This window comes from Anneissia japonica, unplaced genomic scaffold (genome assembly GCF_011630105.1).
Source record: "Anneissia japonica isolate Jap-2015-1 unplaced genomic scaffold, ASM1163010v1 scaffold1511_len2985839_cov193, whole genome shotgun sequence".
Classification (NCBI taxonomy): domain Eukaryota; kingdom Metazoa; phylum Echinodermata; class Crinoidea; order Comatulida; family Comatulidae; genus Anneissia; species Anneissia japonica.
In genome coordinates, this window is record NW_022685291.1 from 2,032,741 (window position 1) to 2,042,349 (window position 9,609).

The following is a 9,609-nucleotide window of genomic DNA, read 5'->3' on the forward strand; positions in this document are numbered from 1 at the left end:
AGGTAGTTTTCGCCGCACGACGTTAACCTTAACTTTAACGTTAGTACCCAACATGCAGCGCGATAGCTCCGCCCCTTTTTGTAAACAAATCGAAATACGCATGCGCAAACCCGTAACTAACGTACGGTACGTCGAGCACGTAAAATCCTGAAATTAACGTACTCCGCAACGCAAGATGAATAAATTATGTCATCCGTTAAGGTTAACGCCATGCGGCGAAAAACTACCTATTAACTGTCTCTTATACACATCTAGATGTGTATAAGAGACAGGGGCTGAGCTGTGATTATAATTATTATCAGCATCAAAGTGTCAGTTCTCGTAAACATTCCATTGCATTTATTCCATGTGTTTTCACCATATTTTTATCACAAGCAACAAAAAAAATTAAACTTAAATAGTAATTTTACTCTATAAAGATGTTTGAAATGCTTTTACGTTTCCTTATTATAATTATGTTGTTTATAATTCATTAATATGTTTTTTATTTGCCTATGATTGTCTAAAAATAGCTCTCTAAATAAGTTTTCTTTTAATTCAAAATTTTGAATTTTGAATTTGAATAAATATACCATTTTGAATGAAACTTGCTCATTTTTATGTTACATAAAATATCAACTTGAACATAGAAATGAGTGTACTGTATTTGAAAAATACCTATAATTTTACTGTGAACAATGATAGAAATACTGAAAGTATTTTGTTATTTTGATTATTATCCAATATAAATATCATGGTGCACATTTTTTCTCAGTTCAGTAGTACCGACCTATGCTCAAGTTAAGAGTTTGTATGGTTACTGCGATTATGAGCAGTGTGTGCTGTAGGATTTATATCTATGCATGTGATAAGTGTACACTATGTGCGACCATTACGACTAATACCCTGCTTGTCATAGAGCCACTTAGAAATGCGTGCTATATGCCTGTTTATTTTCATTTGTTTTCAAAACCGATATGTTGCAAATGTGTTGGTCAGAATAAGTAATAAAGTAATAATTAAAATAAACACTATTTTGAGCAATTGATTTTGAGCGATTTCTCTGAAGACCTACACAGCAGATTGCTGCATAAAGGTCAACTCGGACAGCGTTGTACGACGCGATTTATCGTCGGGGACAGTCTTAAGCCATTGCAAGAAATATTAAACATGTTTAATATTTTACGACGCGACTTCCCCCAACGCAAAACATCGCGTCTGTGTTTAACCCACCCACACCCGACACGACAACAAATCGCGTCGGGCTGCGTCGTACGACGCTGTCTGAGTTGGCCTTAAGGTTCACAATGCCACTGACACTCTTTTCGATCAAGTATGGACAGATATATCGTGGTTCCTCTTTTCCTTCAAAATCTCCATATTTTATGCTTACATTACACTATCAAATATTTTGTGACAAATGTGTGTGATGTGCCCATATATGGCATTATGATGTCGTATTACACCCAAATATGGGCATATCAGAGTTTTTGTCATATAAATTTAATAGTGTGGACAGATGTTTATATAAAAATTATGGAATTTTCTGTGAAGAGTTTACCTGAAGAACTTGTATATATGAAATTGCCTGTAACCCCGTCACTTCCAGAATCAATACTAAACACAATGCCAGGCCCTCTTGATAAAAATGAATAGTGCAGACAATTGTGTCTGACCCATCGTTCAAGTTCGACTTTAAAATGTTCATATATAGGTCCCTATCAGGTTTTCTGGCGGTCACTGTAGCGCATTTTACAGCGTAGCTGTTTTCGGCATCTCCACGATTTTTCCTGCCCATCATGGAACTCATAATTTGCATTTTATATATATATATTTATATATTTTTATAAACATTGGTGTTTTTTTCGTTAGTATACATTTTAAAAGGACAAAACTTTATCAGGATAAAAAAAAAGAAGTCAATTGAGTAGTTGCTTTCTTTCAGAAGATTCTCTCATCCACTAGTTTGTGTGGGAAACTATTAATTCTAACTTGAAGGAATTTTTACCAGGAGTTAACTTAGCTATCGACTTTTAACAAGAATTCAAATAGAACATTATACATGATATTTAGATTTTTTTTTAGTTTCAATTAAATGAGTCTCTGTCATGTACATGCCAAGGTTATTCATTTTAATGCCTTTATTTTGATGAGTATCACAAATTTCGAACAAAAATAATAAGTTTATTTGTACTCTATTGAACTTTTTTCAACAAATCTTCCGCGTGATAGTACAACGAACTGTAAAGACAACGTTACATTATTTCAGAGTATGGTGAATAATTGCTTTATATAGCCTGAAAAACCTTCATTCTTAAGAAACTTAAAAGCATGATAAATCATACCCAACGTTTGATTAGCAACATCTGTCACGTGAACATTAAAAAACCCAAGTTTGGGATAAATAATGTTGTCACGATTCTCATGATCAGCGTCTTTAGCAAGGTACCACGCATAACAAAAGGAAATTTATTGTTTTTATTTCCAACGTTTCCAACGACTAGGAATACGCGCGTCTCGCAAGAACCTTTTGTCCAACAAACGCATATATGTGTTTGCGTATATTTTTACACTGTCGTTTTGTGGAACCTAAGATCCAATGAAAGTTAATAAGTTGGCCTTTAAAGTGAATGGTTTAAATATTAAACGTTAGCGTTATCCAGGGCCGCGACGAGGACACTTACCATGACCCCACTTCTTCATGAAGAACTACAACATCCTCCGTGTTATGTATTATATTTACAATCTATCCAAAATATTTGTATAGCGCTAATATCCACTTGGCGTTCAGTGGCCTTCGTAACCACTTTTTCTCAATTATGTTACTATTTAAATACTGATACCCATAAATTTATCAATTCACTATTGATGTTCGCATCACATTGTCTTTTAATGTTATATACTGTATTATGTAAAAACTTTTGATATGTTGTAGAACTTATTTTTCTAAGACAGAAACAAGTTGTTTGACAAAAGAGCTTGTTTTTGTATTGCCTATGTACATTTCAACTTTTTGACAATCCTTAATTATAGTAATTAAGACTGATTCTGAAAATGTTTAGAGGTAGGCCTATAAATATGAAATAGAAATTAACTATTTATTCAATTGTTAAGTTCTTCCAGTAACTTTAAATGCTGTATCTGTCCCTATATAGGAACTTTAAAATCTTGTATCCGTGGTTAGGGTTAGCGGGTCAGTTTAAAGACCCAATAAACAACCAGCTCTTAATATAATGGCCGGACCACTTGCAAAATGCTTCCGACGGCTATGCGGTAAACCGGTAGGCCTACCAGCTACTCTCGTCTGTCCACAGGGGCTGTATGGTCCAGTACACCGGGGTAACAACTGTATAGGCCTACGTAAAGCCGTTCACTCACTCTGCCCACGACAGTCGTCGGCCGACGCGATGCTATAAAGAACGCGACGCGCGCGCAACGGATCGTTTTTATGACGATGTGTTCAGACTGTCACCGACAATCAGCAGACGGCGTCGGGTCGTCTATCGCTCAGAGAGCGGATTTGGATTCGTCGTGCGACGGTCGTACGATGCAGTGAGTGCCTGGCTTAATGGACCTTTCCGGAGGGAGTGTCAAACTCAACAAACAGGAATACGCGCATGTCCTACAAACATACGTGTTTTCATACAAACGCACGTGGACGTGTGTGCGTATGCTTTTTCACTGTCGTTTTTGGGGACCTTAGCAACATTATAGTTTTATATACTATAAGAATCTGAAACAATCAGCAAGGATAACAGTGGGGAATTACCGAAAATATCATGTGCTCCAAAAAAAGAATGTCATGACAATAAAAGTAGTCTTTAAGTACAATCCTCTGTGTTTCATATATAATCACAGTTCCTTGTTGAATGCTTCTCTGAGTCATATAGACCTAGTTTATTAGATCCTGGATGATGTCTTTATTACGCTACGCTTATCAGCCCTTGACATTTTCAACAGACCAACTCTTTAGGTTAAAACGTGACAATGCAAAATGTTTATTGTACTGTAAATTGACCATAACACATGGACGTGATTTCCCCACACATTATGTTAAGAGTAAAAGATTTTATAAATGTTGAAGCCTGTAGAAATTGGTTTTCCTCTACCATGGTCCCACAAAACGAAACGTGCGTAACACGTGTGTTGTGTGACATGGCGCCACTCCGCCAAATTTCGATTTGCGTGACGACGCGACTTTCGAACGGATGCACTCATGAGTGACCGTCCTACGTTACGATCTGGCCAAATTGTACACGACGAGAACTTAACGTGCTCGTATATGCGGAAATGAAATATTAGGTAGTTTTCGCCGCACGACGTTAACCTTAACTTTAACGTTAGTACCCAACATGCAGCGCGATAGCTCCGCCCCTTTTTGTAAACAAATCGAAATACGCATGCGCAAACCCGTAACTAACGTACGGTACGTCGAGCACGTAAAATCCTGAAATTAACGTACTCCGCAACGCAAGATGAATAAATTATGTCATCCGTTAAGGTTAACGCCATGCGGCGAAAAACTACCTATTAACGTACCGCAACACAAAATGAATAAATTATGACGTCATCCGTTAACTTTAAGGTTAACGTCGTGCGGCGAAAACTACCTATTAGTGGCGTCATTACGTTATAGATTCTACGGCGTCGTGCCATCAAAAGCTCCCTGATGGTAAACCTGAGCATGTGCTGAATAAAAGTGGTACAAAGGTAGTGGTAGTCCGCAATCATGAAGTAGCTATATAATAATGAAGTAAATAACAACGAAAGTTCAACTTTATTTCATAAATTACTCGTATAGATTCTTGGTAATATATTATTTGTAGGGCTAATTAAGATACAAAGTGTGTTACTTAGGCCTATATAGAGAAGTAATTAGGCTACTTTTTTCATAAAGGCATTTGTGGATTACCCCAATGTCGGATTTAATTGCCGCTTTTAAATTTGAAAGTAATGGATCGATTGATTGATTGATTGATCGTTTAAATAATAAATCAGCATTCAGTAATTTTGCAAAGCTGGGCTGACCGCAGGGTAAATAACACGATCAGACATGGGGTTAATTCCGTGTGAAGTTACAAATAATTTATATCCTTTTTCAACGACAAGCATTTGACTTGATCAGTCCATTTGACAGCTTATTACTTGAGTCTTGGTTATCGATAATTTGAATTATTGCAACATCAAAAAGATTCAAGCGATGCTGTAAGAAATCAAAGTAAACGAGATTCGTACTCTTGAGACTTCAGTGAACGGAATCGTCCTCGTGTAGGCATCATTATTTTGTAATATTCATATCTGAAACGATGCCACTCTTTATTTAAACACGGATATTCGTACTCACGATGAGACTTCTCTTGATAGAATTATACTATATTTTATGTTCATTACTTGACAGCCGCTCGATTTATTTTAATGATTTAGGTCATTAGATAACAATAAATCAAACATTGAGATTCGTTCTTATGAGGTTTCCATAGAATCGTTACATTGTCGCTAGTCTTTTCAGTGCAATCGTTGTATTGCGTACCGTAGCAGTCCCCGACTCAATCGGGAAGGCCCCGATTGAGTCGGGTCCACCGACCCGTCAGCATGGAGCTCGGTTTCCACAATCGCTACACTGTCGCTACAGATTTTACTGCAATCGTTGCACTGCGTAGCTGTCCTCGACGCAAGCGGGAACACTCCTTGATTGAACTGTCCAATCAGCGTCGATTTTTATGGAAACTAGGATCGTACTTGTGTTTCATCATTACCTATTCGCTTATATTATTTAACGAACATTTTATCCATTGCTTGCTAAGTTTAATTAAACTATTCAACTTTATAATTTATAAAATATCAAAATTGACTAAAGAATTTACCAGAAAATGTCATAATTTTATTTTTTCCCGAGAATGTACGTGCGCAGATACAATTTTAGTGGTGGTTAGTATGATAATCCCTTTTTTTTTAATCTAGGGCCAAACGATTGTATAAAGGAATTAAATCAAATATGAAATTTCGCATAAGTAATAGAATTTTCGTTGTTTCCACTGTCGGTGCGGTAAAATATGCCTGTTCAAAATGTTGTAATGACAATCAAACAATAAAATTATTTCGTAGGCCTAGTTGACTAAAGTTGATTCTAAAGCTGGTTTTCCACTAGGCGAATTTATTCGCGCGAATTAAAGAGTCTGTTCGCTTCCTGAGCTCTGATTGGTTGCGCATTTTTACGCTTCGTAAAAACTTCAATGCGCATGCGCATGAACCGACGCTTTCGATTATTCGCGCGAATAAATTCGCCTAGAGGAAAACAGGTGGCAAAGACAAGCCAAACCAGTCAGTCGTCGCAAATCGTGTTTTAGAGAAAATGGCCAAATCATGCTGGAATGTCAAATTTTTGAAAATCTATTTTATTGCACTAAACTAACCTTTATATACCTACACATCATTCTGTGCTGTTATTTTCCCAATGTGCAATGTTAAAATAACATTTTTAAGGATTTGATGATAGTTTCTGCATGATAAATGCCTCAAATCATAAACTTTGAAGGCTGATTTCTCATATATACTTCTTTAAACAGTTGTGTGTTTAAATGCTTGTAACTTCATAAGGAAATGTCCGATTTGAATGATTTTTTTACCATTTTATAGCTACTATTTTACTCTCTAACACTTTATTAATAACTCAAAATCAAATTTTGCGACGAGTGACTGGTTTGGCTTGTCTTTGCCACGCCAGTGACACTGAAACCTTAAGGTGGACCAATCAGAACAGGGCCAAGAATACGCGCGTCACACACACACACACACACACACACACACACACCCTTACATACGATTCTTTATTTAAAACGAATAATTTGATAGAAAGGGTTATGCAAGTTAAGAGAGTCGCCTTGTCTGAGGTACTAGCTGGGGAAGAGCTAGCGCGCGCACCGCCGCAACCGACGATCGCAATAGTATACAAACAACTCGCACATACTACTACTAGCACTGCTCGACAGTTTTTAATTGATAAAATTTGACAGCTTAGTAAGGCATGCTTGAATTGTGCGTTCGGCGCTCGAGATTTTATTTTTCCCCGACGACTTCCCTAGAAATTCCCCGACAGGGGTCGAGAGGTTCCTGACGGGGGTCCTCCCCCCCCCGGACCCCTGCTAGCGCCGCCCCTGGGAGACGTCCATTGCCACGTTTCTAACTCATGACCTTATGACCAGGCTGCGTCTAAATTACAGTCCATTTTAAAAGTCAATAAAATATTCACTGCCAATGGAACACGCAAAATAAAAATCAATCGAAAAAAAATCATGTACGATTACAACTTCACGTAAATTAATTATAGTAGGTGTAAACTAACACGTATCTTCTTATGGGTTTCTAATCTCAGGATATCGAACTTCTTCGATCCGGAGCATATAAAAAACTCACTCAGTTGAAATTTTTAAGAAATCCCTTAAAAAACATATTCTTTTCATAATTTCCTTCTCTTGTTTTGTTTACAGTTCATTTTAAAAGTCAATAAAATATTCACTGCCAATGGAACACGCAAAACAAAAATCAATCGAAAAAAAATCATGTACGATTACAACTTCACGTAAATTAATTATAGTAGGTGTAAACTAACACGTATCTTCTTATGGGTTTCTAATCTCAGGATATCGAACTTCTTCGATCCGGAGCATATAAAAAACTCACTCAGTTGAAATTTTTAAGAAATCCCTTAAAAAACATATTCTTTTCATAATTTTCTTCTCTTGTTTTGTTTTCTGGCAATTACACTCATCTGATTTATTTTTTTTTATTGTTGTAGGATAGGCTAGCTAGCATTAGGATATTTCATGGTTATGTTCCTATTTGTTATTATAAAGCGCATAGAGGAAATTCTATTGTATTACGCGCTATATAACAGACCCGTAGCGTGGCTTAATTTGTGGGCGGTTCGTTTCAGTGGAAAGTGGACCCTTTGGCTTGTATGATCTCCGATACCCTGGAGAACATAGTAAATATATCTATGAATATCAATTTTTCGTTTTTAAATGCGGACCTTCTCCAGTTTTTGGGCGGTTCAAGTCGTAATCCCCTTAACCCCCCCCCCCCCCCCCACCCCCACACACACACACACACACACACACGCGCGCGCTACGGGCCTGTATAAGACACATTGGTATTACTATTATTATTAATTTCGAAAATGCCCCACACTTTAATCGCCTAGTTTACTAGGCCTGTATAGCTATTCCACACACGTGTCTATGCGTGATGGCATATTCTTCTACCCGTGTTTTTGTGTCTATGCACCCTCGGGGGCAAAGAAACTATGTTGTCGTCTTGTAGTTAAAGATGGCTGAATGGGTAAATCCGGTGGAGGTGCATTATGGGTTATGTGTCATCTTAAGTACCTTATTACTGTACAAAAGTCATTAAAAAAAATACAACACCACACATTTCATTTATAACCGAACCCCATGTTGATAATTTATTTTAGTAAAATTAATACAGTAAGGCATTATAGGGCATAGACACCTATAGACAACGGCTGGGAGCCTATTTTTGTTTACTGCTTGTATCTGAAATCGTTGCATTTAAATCAGTGACGCATCTAGGTGTCTTGTGGGTTGGCTGATGTGAGTAATTGAGGGGGCACTAGCACGCAAAATGTGGTGATATAGGCGATTTTTCAACCACTTGAGCGTAATTTTTTGCTTCGAACATTTCCTGTCGAGAGAAAACCCTATTCACCCTTCTAGATTCCCACTGAAGTAATAATAATATTTTGTGAACTACAACATTTTGTCAAACGAATATTTAAATCATGTAGGCCTAAAGAAAAACATTTATAATTGGTTTCACTAAAATCAAAATTAAACGGAGCCTTTACTCATTACCGGTACTCATATAAAATGCCTGTCCCCTAAAAACATGAAGAATATTTACTCTTGTAGAAAACCTGTATCTTGCATTTCATCGTAATATTCAACCTTGCAGCGTATTTCGATTTATCTATTCCATCTCATTTTCTATGACATATTGGATTAATTGAAACTTAATTGATTTCGTACTTGTAATTCTACATAGCGTTGAGCTTTAGGTAAATCGTTACGGAATTGCTTTGAATAGATCCGGTTTCAATAAAAATAAACAGTGTACTGTCATTGAAGCGAAGTTGTAGGCCTATACATTATCCTTGCAGCATTTCAGTTATGCCTTTAATGATAGAGGCCTAGTCAGGCCTACTTTCTTTCATCATTGAAGTGTTATCGAAACCTACCGAAATAGTTTATTCCAATGAAAAAATTAAAGTAAAACAGTGATTTATTTTTTTTCGCTCGTGCGGCCTTTTACACAAAATCATCCTATCCTTTCGGTACACCTTTGATCCACCATTAATCTCTTATATCATTTCGGTTCGGTACACCTTGATTCGTTATTAATCTCTTTTATCCTTTAAGTACATCTTAAATCGACTCTTGTAGACTTAAGATATACAAACCATAATTATAATGATCATAATAATATATAATGATAATAATAATCATAATGAGTTTAAGATATACAAACCATAATTTCTTTAATTAAAATGCATAAACTGTACTTCAACTAGGGTAGGACTTGCATACCCCTAATTCGCATATCATTTGGCTCAAG